We start from the raw sequence: 12755 nt of genomic DNA on the forward strand, positions 1-12755 counted from the left end.
AACAGACAGAGATCAAACACCCAGATGCCCCTCCCCTACTGTCCCATGACAGCCACCCTTACAGTCCTGCCTTCCCCTTTGCCTCTAGGAATTCTGGCTCTGTAGTCTTGGCTGGGCCACTTCTCCCCTACGCAGCACAGCACCTGGAACACAGGAGGCGCTCAGTTAGTGCCCTTGGCCCATGCCTCCTGCAGATGTGTTAGGGCAGGGCCAGTGTGATTTGTAGGAGGTTCTTCCTGAGATCTGGAGCAATTCTTTCTGCTCCAAGTCCAGTGCTCTGTCTTAGTATAGTTAGTATAGACTCAGTCCCTTTAGGAACCTGCTGTTACCTTCCTTTCCCCTCACTCCACCTCCATCCCTAGTCTTTAAGGCACATAATTGAGGGTTTAGAGGCATGTCAGCAGTATCAAGTAGAGGTAGTGGTGCCCATTTTCCTTGTGACCTGTGGCTTGTGGGCCCATTACTTGTGCATTCAGCGCTGGGTCTCTAAGCACTTAGGTCCCACCTTCTCCTCCTCTGAGAAGTCCTGCCTCTGTTTGAAGATTAATGTTCTGGGAAGGTGGAGTCACCTTCTTTTGGTCACTGTTTCAGAGCATTGGAAATGCTACATTTTGAATGTCTAGAACAGGAAACTCTGTAACCAGGGACCATGTCCTTAGTTCCTCCAGCACAAGGCTCAATGCTCATTCAGTCAGAATACACTGTGAACACTGAGTGACTGTCTCAGGAAATCCCTTGTGGTGAAGCTTGAACCAGTTCCCTTTTAGTTTTATTCCTGGCATGATTGGAAACATGGCTGAGGGCCAGGATAGATGGTGGTGGTGGAGGAACCTATAGAAGATTCTGGAACAGGCAGTTGAGTGGGGGTGGTGCTTCTATCCTTAGTTACAGGACTGTTGAGTGGGCTCTTTCACTGGATCTGGGATTGGTCTCCAAATCACCACAGGCCGGGCTCCACCAGGTCCCCACACTCTCCTACCAGCTAGACCTCCTCCACACCCAGGACCTTGGAAAGCTTGTTTACATCTAAATTCACATCTTGCTCCCAACAAAGTCTCCAGGAAAGCCTCATTTGAGCCCTCAGTCACCTCCCCATGCAGGGCCCCACTGGTCTTCCATTTCCCACCTTTATTCTTTCTCCAGGATTCTAGCTAAACCATCTCCTTCCTACTGTCACATCCTTTCCAGGCCACTTCTGAAGTGCTTTGGCCCCAACTTCCTGAGGCCCAGCCTTATTAGTATTCACACTCCTGAGGCTCCTCCTCCACAAGGGCCCCACCTACCCAGGACCTCAATATCCTGAGGGCACCCTGTGAGCTCCACTCCTACTCCTGACTCTGTCTGGCCGAGCTCCTTCCCTCTTCCTGGGTTTGACTTGCCCTTCCTTCTTAAGTGTTTCTCCTCTGAGGCAGAAGAAGCCCATGGGTAAGTGTTTTCTCCTGTTTGTGGAGTTGGCAGGAAAGCTGAGACAGAGCCAGGAAGGAAGAAGACTGGGCTTGGAATGTCTCCGGCTGTAGAAGCTGTATGGGGTTGGAGCAGAGGGTATTTCATGGCACCAGAGCTAGACCTTGGTTTGGGGGGTGTAGACCAGTACCTTCCGAGTTTGGGAAGGGCAGGTAGGTTTACTGGGGTCAGAGTGATATGGAGGCCTACACTCTGTTCTCCTCCAGCCCAGAAAGGTTCTCAGCTCTGATGAGCAAACTATGAGTTATGGGAGGTTATTCCTTGCTGCTTCTCCTCTGGGGTCCTTCCCACTTCTAGGCCCTGTCCTCCTGCCTAGTCTTTCCTTTCTGACCTGGTGCAGAGCTTGCTTTCTTCATCTTTGTCTTTCCACAGGCACACAGTATGCTTTCACATGTTCCTGGAATGAATGAAGATTTTTTCCACTGGACTCTGCTGCCTCCTTCATGTTTTGCCTCATTCCTCAGTGGAGAGTCTGAAAGTCTCTGTGGGAGGACTTTGGTGTGCACTTTGCAGAATAGCAGGTCCAGTGTGATAAGGGGGTCCCTTGTCACCAGAGAGGATTTGGGGTCTTCTCCCACCAGGCTCAAGGAGCTAAATATCTGTTTTTATAGCCACTGAAGGTGTATCTTCCTGCCTTTCTTATCTAATTTAAAAATGTTATGGTGGGGATTCATTATAGGCCAGGTCAGGCTGTAGGAGGAAAGATTACTGTGGTCTCCAAGGGTGTGGCTGCCTCGTGTCATTAAAATGCTAAGTCACCAAGAGGCAGTTTGCCTCTTATCACAAAACATATTTTCAACTCTTTTAATTTGGAAGGCCCTTCACCCTTAAACTTTTCTCTACCCTGTTGGCCTCCCTACTGCTATGGACACTGTGGGCAGCACCCCAACACCAGAAACCCAGACAACACTTATCCATGCAGGACACCTGCTTTTTTGATTATATGTGGCAAATGTTGATTTCTAGGTTGTCTTTCTCTTGCCCTCTAGCAGTTCTTGGGTTACTTCTCTTCATTATCAAGTGATATGTGTTATGTGCTTCCAGAGGGCAGATTCGTTTTAACCTTAGTTAAAATAAAACACATGGAAAGGCCAATTCCTTCACTAAGTATGTTACAAATTGATAAATATGATTTTGGTTGATATTTGTTTAGTTTATCCTTGTCCTTTTAAAATTTTGATTGTCACAGAAATATCACAAATAAAGAGTGGCGATGAGAAAGAACTAGGAAGAGGGATACAGAGTGTCCCTTAAAAAGGGGAGGGCATGGAGGAGGAGTCAAGATGGCGGAGAGGTAGCAGGCTGAGACTACTTTGGGTAGCGGGAGATCAGCTAAATAGCTTATCTAAAGATTGCAAACACCTACAAATCCAACGGGAGATTGAAGAGAAGAAGAACAGCAATTCTAGAAACAGAAAATCAACCACTATCTGAAAGGTAGGACTGGCGGAGAAGTGAATCCAAAGCAACAGGAAGATAGACCGCGGGGGGGAGGGGCCGGCTCCCCGCGAGCGGCGGAGCAACGGAGCAAAATCGGGACTTTTAGAAGTCTGTTCCACTGAGGGACATCGCTCCAGAGGCTTAACTGGGGTGAAGCCCAGGCGGGGTCAGTGCGGCCTCAGGTCCCACAGGGTCGCAGAAGGATCGGGGGTGTCTGAGTGTCGCAGAGCTTACCGGTATTAGAACGGGGAAGCCGGCTACAGAGACAGAGCCGAGGAGTGACTCTCAGCTTGGGGTTGCCTTGAACCGGTGCAGGCTCGGTCAGCTCAGAGCGCAGCCGGAGGCCAGGGTGACGGGAGTCATTGGGCGCTGTTCTCTGAGGGCGCACTGAGGAGTGGGGCCCCGGGCTCTCGGCTCCTCTGGGCTGGAGACCGGGAGGCCGCCATCTTCGTTCCCGCCCTCCGGAACTCTACGGAAAGCGCTCAGGGAACAAAAGCTCCTGAAAGCAAGCCTGAGCGGATTACTCAGCGCAGCCCCGGGTAAGGGTGGTGCAACTCCGCCTGGGGCAAAGACGCTTGAGAATCACTACAACAGGCCCCTCCCCCAGAAGATCAACAGGAAACCCAGCCAGGACCAAGTTCACCTACCAAGGAGTGCAGTTTCAATACCAAGGAGAGCGGCGGAATTTCAGAGGAGAAGAAAGCAAAGCACGGAACTCATGTCTTTCTCCCCATGATTTTTTAGCCTTGCAGTTATTTTAATTTTTTTTCTTTTTCAATTTTTTTTTCTTTTTCTCTTCTTCTGCTAAATTTTTTTAACTTTTACCATTTTCTTTTTTAAAGTTTTTTAAATAGTTTATCTAATATATATATATATATATATTTTTCCCCTTTTTATATTTTTTTATAGGCTTTCTTTTTTTTAATAGTTTCTTTCTTTTTTTTTTTTCTGAACCCCTTTTTATCCCCTTTCTCCCCTCTCACAATTCGGGATCTCTTCTGATTTGGCTAAAGCATATTTTTCTGGGGTTGTTGCCACCCTTTTAGTATTTTACTTGCTCCTACATAAACTCTTATCAGGACAAAATGACAAGGTGAAAAAATTCACAACAAAAAAAAGAACAAGAGGCAGTACCAAAGGCTAGGGACCTAATCAATACAGACATTGGTAATATGTCAGATATAGAGTTCAGAATGATGATTCTCAAGGTTCTAGCTGGGCTTGAAAAAGGCATGGAAGATATTAAAGCAACCCTCTCGGGAGATATAAAAGCCCTTTCTGGAGAAATAAAAGAACTAAAATCTAACCAAGTTGAAATAAAAAAAGCTATTAATGAGGTGCAATCAAAAATGGAGGCTCTCACTGCTAGGATAAATGAGGCAGAAGAAAGAATTAGCGATATAGAAGACCAAATGACAGAGAATAAAGAAGCTGAGCAAAAGAGGGACAAACAGCTACTGGACCACGAGGGGAGAATTCGAGAGATAAGTGACACCATAAGACGAAGCAACATTAGAATAATTGGGATCCCAGAAGAAGAGGAAACAGAGAGGGGAGCAGAAGGTATATTGGAGAGAATTATTGGAGAGAATTTCCCCAATATGGCAAAGGGAACAAGCATCAAAATTCAGGAGGTTCAGAGAACCCCCCTCAAAATCAATAAAATAGGTCCACAACCCGTCACCTAATAGTAAAATTTACAAGTCTTAGTGACAAAGAAAAGATCCTGAAAGCAGCCCGGGAAAAGAAGTCTGTAACGTACAATGGTAAAAATATTAGATTGGCAGCAGACTTATCCACAGAGACCTGGCAGGCCAGAAAAAGCTGGCATGATATATTCAGAGTACTAAATGAGAAAAACATGCAGCCAAGAATACTATATCCAGCTAGGCTATCATTGAAAATAGAAGGAGAGATTAAAAGCTTCCAGGACAAACAAAAACTGAAAGAATTTGCAAATACCAAACCAGCTCTACAGGAAATATTGAAAGGGGTCCTCTAAGCAAAGAGAGACCCTCAAAGTAGTAGATCAGAAAGAAACAGAGACAATATACAATAACAGTCACCTTACAGGCAATACAATGGCACTAAATTCATATCTCTCAATACTTACCCTGAATGTTAATGGGCTAAATGCCCCAATCAAAAGACACAGGGTATCAGAATGGATAAAAAAACAAAACCCATCTATATGTTGCCTACAAGAAACTCATCTTAAACCCGAAGACACCTCCAGGTTTAAAGTGAGGGGGTGGAAAAGAATTTACCATGCTAATGGACATCAGAAGAAAGCAGGAGTGGCAATCCTTATACCAGATCAATTAGATTTTAAGCCAAAGACTATAATAAGAGATGAGGAAGGACACTATATCATACTCAAAGGAACTGTCCAACAAGAAGATCTAACAATTTTAAATATCTATGCCCCTAACGTGGGAGCAGCCAACTATATAAACCAATTAATAACAAAATCAAAGAAACACATCGACAATCATACAATCATAGTAGGGGATTTTAACACTCCCCTCACTGAAATGGACAGATCATCCAAGCAAAAGATCAACAAGGAAATCAAGGCCTTAAATGACACACTGGACCAGATGGACATCACAGATATATTCAGAACATTTCGTCCCAAAGCAACAGAATACACATTCTTCTCTAGTGCACATGGAACATTCTCCAGAATAGATCACATTCTTGGTCCTAAATCAAGTCTCAACCGGTATCAAAAGATTGGGATCATTCCCTGCATATTTTCAAACCACAATGCTCTAAAGCTAGAACTCAATCACAAGAGGAAATTGGGAAAGAACCCAAATACATGGAGACTAAACAGCATCCTTCTAAAGAATGAATGGGTCAACCAGGAAATTAAAGAAGAATTGAAAAAAATTATGGAAACAAATGATAATGAAAACACAACGGTTCAGAATCTGTGGGACACAACAAAGGCAGTCCTGAGAGGAAAATATATAGCGGTACAAGCCTTTCTCAAGAAACAAGAAAGGTCTCAGGTACACAACCTAACCCTACACCTAAAGGAGCTGGAGAAAGAACAAGAAAGAAACCCTAAACCCAGCAGGAGAAGAGAAATCATAAAGATTAGACAGGAATCAATGAAATAGAAACCAAAAAAACAATAGAACAAATCAACGAAACTAGGAGCTGGTTCTTTGAAAGAATTAATAAGATTGATAAACCCCTGGCCAGACTTCTCAAAAAGAAAAGAGAAAGGACCCAAATAAATAAAATCATGAATGAAAGAGGAGAGATCACAACGAACACCAAAGAAATACAGACAATTATAAGAACATACTATGAGCAACTCTACGCCAACAAATTTGACAATCTGGAAAAAATGGATGCTTTCCTAGAGACATATAAACTACCACAACTGAACCAGGAAGAAATAGAAAGCCTGAACAGACCCATAACCAGTAAGGAGATTGAAACAGTCATCAAAAATCTCCAAACAAACAAAAGCCCAGGGCCAGACGGCTTCCCGGGGGAATTCTACCAAACATTTAAAGAAGAACTAATTCCTATTCTCCTGAAACTGTTCCAAAAAATAGAAACAGAAGGAAAACTTCCAAACTCATTTTATGAGGCCAGCATCACCTTGATCCCAAAACCAGACAAGGATCCCAACAAAAAAGAGAACTACAGACCAATATCCTTGATGAACACAGATGCAAAAATTCTCACCAAAATACTAGCCAATAGGATTCAACAGTACATTAAAAGGATTATTCACCACGACCAAGTGGGATTCATTCCAGGGCTGCAAGGTTGGTTCAACATCCGCAAATCAATCAATGTGATACAACACATTAATAAAAGAAAGAACAGGAACCATATGATCCTCTCCATAGATGCTGAAAAAGCATTTGACAAAGTACAGCATCCCTTCCTGATCAAAACTCTTCAAAGTGTAGGGATAGACGGCACATACCTCAATATTATCAAAGCCATCTATGAAAAACCCACCACAAATATCATTCTCAATGGAGAAAAACTGAAAGCTTTTCCGCTAAGGTCAGGAACACGGCAGGGATGTCCGTTATCACCACTGCTCTTCAACATAGTACTAGAAGTCCTAGCCTCAGCAATCAGACAACAAAAGGAAATTAAAGGCATCCAAATCGGCAAAGAAGAAGTCAAACTATCACTCTTTGCAGATGATATGATACTATATGTGGAAAACCCAAAAGACTCCACTCCAAAACTGCTAGAACTTGTACAGGAATTCAGTCAAGTGTCAGGATATAAAATCAATGCACAGAAATCAGTTGCATTTCTCTACACCAACAACAAGACAGAAGAAAGAGAAATTAAGGAGTCCATCCCATTTACAATTGCACCCAAAACTATAAGATACCTAGGAATAAACCTAACCAAAGAGACTAAGAATCTATACACAGAAAACTATAAAGTACTCATGAAAGAAATTGAGGAAGACACAAAGAAATGGAAAAATGTTCCATGCTCCTGGATTGGAAGAATAAATATTGTGAAAATGTCTATGCTACCTAAAGCAATCTACACATTTAATGCAATTCCTATCAAAGTACCATCCATTTTTTTTCAAAGAAATGGAACAAATAATCCTAAAATTCATATGGAACCAGAAAAGACCTCGAATAGTCAAAGGAATGTTGAAAAAGAAAGCCAAAGTTGGTGGCATCACAATTCCGGACTTCAAGCTCTATTACAAAGCTGTCATCATCAAGACAGCATGGTACTGGCACAAAAACAGACACATAGTTCAATGGAACAGAATAGAGAGCCCAGAAATGGACCCTCAACTCTATGGTCAACTCATCTTCGACAAAGCAGGAAAGAATGTCCACTGGAAAAAAGACAGCCTCTTCAATAAATGGTGTTGGGAAAATTGGACAGCCACATGCAGAAAAATGAAATTGGATCATTTCCTTACACCACACATGAAAATAGACTCAAAATGGATGAAGGATCTCAATGTGAGAAAGGAATCCATCAAAATCCTCGAGGAGAACACAGGCAGCAACCTCTTCGACGTCAGTCGCAGCAACATCTTCCTAGGAACATCACCAAAGGCAAGGGAAGCAAGGGCAAAAATGAACTTTTGGGATTTTATCAAGATCAAAAGCTTTTGCACAGCAAAGGAAACCGTTAACAAAACCAAAAGACAACTGACAGAATGGGAGAAGATATTTGCAAATGACATATCAGATAAAGGGCTAGTGTCCAAAATCTATAAAGAACTTAGCAAACTCAACACCCAAAGAACAAATAATCCAATCAAGAAATGGGCAGAAGACATGAACAGACATTTCTGCAAAGAAGACATCCAGATGGCCAACAGACACATGAAAAAGTGCTCCATATCACTTGGCATCAGGGAAATACAAATCAAAACCACCATGAGATATCACCTCACACCAGTCAGAATGGCTAAAATGAACAAGTCAGGGAATGACAGATGCTGACAAGGATGTGGAGAAAGGGGAACCCTCCTACACTGTTGGTGGGAACGCAAGCTGGTGCAACCACTCTGGAAAACAGCATGGAGGTTCCTCAAAGTGTTGAAAATAGAACTACCCTATGACCCTGCAATTGTACTGCTGGGTATTTACCCTAAAGATACAAACGTAGTGATCCGAAGGGGCACGTGCACCCGAATGTTTATAGCAGCAATGTCTACAATAGCCAAACTATGGAAAGAACCTAGATGTCCATCTACAGACGAATGGATAAAGAAGATGTGGTATATATACACAATGGAATACTATGCAGCCATCAAAAGAAATGAAATCTTGCCATTTGGCGACGACGTGGATGGAACTAGAGGGTATCATGCTTAGCGAAATAAGTCAATCGGAGAAAGACAACTATCATATGATCTCCCTGATATGAGGGAGAGGAGATGCAACATGGGGGGTTGAGGGGGTAGGAGAAGAGTAAATGAAACAAGATGGGATTGGGAGGGAGACAAACCATAAGTGACTCTTAATCTCACAAAACAAACTGAGGGTTGATGGGGGGAGGGGGTTGGGAGAGGGGGGTGGGGTTATGGATATTGGGGAGGGTATGTGCTATGGTGAGTGCTGTGAAGTGTGTAAACCTGGCGATTCACAGACCTGTACCCCTGGGGATAAAAATATATGTTTATAAAGCTGTAAAAAAAAAAAAAAGAAAAAAGAAAGGATGAATACCCAAGTTTTGTAGCAACATGGACGGGACTGGAAGAGATTATGCTGAGTGAAATAAGTCAAGCAGAGAGAGTCAATTATCATATGGTTTCACTTATTTGTGGAGCATAACAAATAACATGGAGGACAAGGGGAGATGGAGAGGAGAAGGGATTTGAGAGAAATTGGAAGGGGAGGTGAACCATGAGAGACTATGGACTCTGAAAAACGATCTGAGAATTTTGAAGGGGTGGGGGGTGGGAGGTTGGGGGCACCAGGTGGTGGGTATTGTAGAGGGCACGGATGCATGGAGCACTGGGTGTGGTGCAAAAATAATGAATACTGTTATGCTGAAAAAATAAAAAATACTAAAATCTCAAAAAAAAAAAAAAAAAAGGGGAGGGCATGGGAGCGATGGGTGGCTGGGTGATGGACACTGTAGGGTATGTGCTATGGTGAGTGCTGTGAATTGTGTAAGACTGATGAATCACAGACCTGTACCCATGAAGCAAATAATGCATTATATGTTAATTTAAAAAATGTGGTGGCAGAGATTCTTCCTTGTAGATTATGTTGCCTGAGCTTGGTGAGGCAGGTGAGTCTTGGAAGAGAAGTTGTATGGATCTATATTTGGAGAAGAGCTCAGGACTTTGAGGTGAATACAACTTTCATATGACAGAGATCATCTGGTATCTTTCCTGCAACAAAACAAAACAAAACAAAACAATTAACTTTCTAAGGGAGATGGTGGTGTGGAGCAGCTACCGAGGGCTATTTCAGGAACGAAGCCAAGCCTGGTGAGACAGGATGGAGAGACAGAGATAGGTGAGTACTTTCACAGGAGGTTAGAAGGACACATTGAAGGTATGAAGGAAGATATCCAGAGAGACAGTTGGCCTTTCCTAAGCTGCCTTGTGTGCAGTGTATTACTGAGGGGGTGTATTGGCAGAAGGTACATGGAAGAAGGAGCCATGGGCACTGACCACACACAACTGCTAGTCTCAAAGTAGAGATAGAATATAGTGATGGATGGGACAACTGGATGGATTTCTGGATTCTGTTCTTACAAATAAAGGAAGGATTTTGGGGAAAAACAAATCTGTTTAGTAAGGCTTCTTGGAAAAAAAAAAGACTGTGGATCAGTGTTCCCCTACATTATAGCTATAGTTTGGAAAATTGGATGGACAGATGGATTATGTTCTACTGCTTTCTCCTGAGGACTTTTGTTAGGTGCTTTGTGTTGGCAGGATTCAGGATTGAGAAAATGGAGTAGAGAATCATAGGGGGAAATAGAAAAGAAAGTGATTTTCACTGTTGATATCCGTGTATCCCATCACTTTCTAATCCCTTAATTGAATGCCCTTCCTGGCTTTCCTAGCTCATTCTGCTTCCTGTTTGGAAAATCTTATTCTGGTTCTTCCTGGTAACCCATCTGGTTTCTGAAGACCTCTAGAAGCAGAAGCTCAGGATCTTCTGATTTGTCAAGTTGATCTCCTGTTATGGCGTGATGGAAATGTGAAGAATTTCCAGAACTGGATTCTGACTGAAACTAATCCTGTAACTGTATCAAATCATGAATGAGGAACACTGCATTTCACTCTGTCTTTTCTGATGTTATCCCAGAAGGACTAAGAAAAGGCACCTTTTCTAAGAAAAGGATGTTCATAACATCCCAGAATGATACTGGATAATATGAAGTCTATAGAGTCTCTAGAGAACCTCTGGCTATCTGACTGCTTACTCACATAATAGTGCAATGATACCAGCCTACTGTTGCTGCCAGCAGGGTCTTCATATGATTTTGTAGGCTGGAAGTAAAATGTTTGTGTCTACACCTACATTGATTTGGGTCTACATTGGGGTGGATGGATTTGGTGTACATACAGTTGTATGTACGGTCTTCCTCATGATGGATTTTCAGTGACTTGGCATTCAGCCTCTGCCAGCCTGGGATGGGATTTGAGAGGTGTAGGGGTGGTACAGGTTAGGGTTTGTACAGGTCATAGGGGTGGTAAGGTAGGTAGGTGAGTTGGAGGAAGTGGCTGTGTTTCCTCTTGGTCTAATGGGCAGACAGTTTGGGGGCTGCCATGCCTTCAGGTTCAAGTTTTGGTTGCCCCTAGTAAGTATTACTTGCAGAATTTGGCTTTCTAGCCTCATGGAGAGAACACGAAGCAGGTTCTAACCTAAGGAGTTTTTACTTTAGAAAGGGAGACAAAGGATTCTTCCAAGTAACATGCAAACAGAATATAGTACAAAGTAGGGTCCTAGGTGGGAGGGTGCCTGGTAAGTGATCCGTTTGGTGAGGTTGTTTTTAGAAGACTCCTGACAGGTAAGTTGGGATATTTATTTTCTTTAGCATGGGCTGAATTTAGTTACTTTAGCTTTTTTTCAAGCATTCTGGAAAGTTATCTGACCTTTACTTCTCTTTCGCTAGGAAGGAATTACACATTTATTATTACTGCAGTGGTTCATATCTTGCTTTTATGCACATACCTGAACTGAGAATTATTATTATTATCATTATTATTAATATTATGTATTAGAATGTTGATCTGTATTAGTATCTGTAGCAAATATTTAACTGGATCCATCTAGTTGGGAAACTGGATTTGCTGGCTTGAGGTGTGGTAGAGTTTGTTTGATGTTTTTGGTGGGGGGCATGGAAGGAAGGCTTAAAGAGGCTCTATTTATTGGATCATGGCCAAGATGAAGATACAGCTTGACCTGATGTTTTCTGAGGAAACAGTTATACACAATAACTTGTGTTGGTCTTGATGGGGTAACTTGTCTTGATGGGGTAATTCCTGCCTCTTCCACGCAGACTTCTCAGGCTGACCCATGGTGCACAGAAGATTTCACCGGTCTTGCCAACACTGGAAAATGTGGTCCTTAGTACTCTTACCTTTCATCAGCTAGTAATCCATGTAGGATCTTGAGATGCCCTTGTCTTGACTGTTCATTTATTACTTAGGAATATCCTTCCTGGTATACAGTTTATGTATCTTTTATTTATTTTGGCAGGTGGAGAGATATTCATGAAGCACTAAATTGTAAGTTCCCAGAGAGAAGAATTCTGTATATGCCACCACTGTCTTACACTGTGTGTAACTTTGTCTGTGATGATTTGGGGGCAATGGTGGTGGTGTTGATAAATTGAGGGAAGAGAAACGGTGCTTTTGCTTGAGTTCTTTTGCACAAATAATCTCTGTAGTTCCTGAATTTTCCTTTATATTCATTTACACTTAGTTGAAACCTGAATTTTAACAGATTGAATCCAGTCTTTCTCACTTAGAAACTTGTGTGGTTTCTACTTGAGAGACAATCCAATTTCTCCTTAGACTGTGTAGTTATTTACAGATAGTACAGGCAAAATGGTAGCAAATACAGAAACAGCTTTTCTCTGGGAGTTTACACTACAAGGACACTTCCCTATCCTCCTGAAAAATTGAAATCCTATTCTATACAGCATTACAAATTTTAAAGCAGTGGAAGGAATAAAACTCTGCATTGTCTCTCTGTTCAGTTGTCACACATGAAGGGAATGATAAGGAGAAAATCATAAATGTCACAGATAGTGCACTTTTTGGGGGGGGGACAAAAGCAAAATGCTATTTACTTTTTTTTTTTAAATTTATTTTCAGTGTAACAGTATTCATTGTTTTGGCACCACACCCAGTG

General features: G+C 42.4%; 1 protein-coding gene across 1 annotated transcript in view; it reads left to right on the plus strand.

The window, feature by feature from the left end:
* Positions 1-1344: 1344 nt before the first annotated feature.
* Positions 1345-12755, plus strand: part of LOC125107058 (cationic amino acid transporter 3-like) — a 29596-nt gene continuing 18185 nt past the window's right edge. Inside the window, 1 exon segment of the mRNA XM_047741671.1 lies at positions 1345-1425. The gene's annotated coding sequence lies outside the window, so the exon portion shown is untranslated.

This window comes from Lutra lutra, chromosome 8, assembly GCF_902655055.1.
Source record: "Lutra lutra chromosome 8, mLutLut1.2, whole genome shotgun sequence".
NCBI classification, from domain to species: Eukaryota; Metazoa; Chordata; class Mammalia; order Carnivora; family Mustelidae; genus Lutra; species Lutra lutra.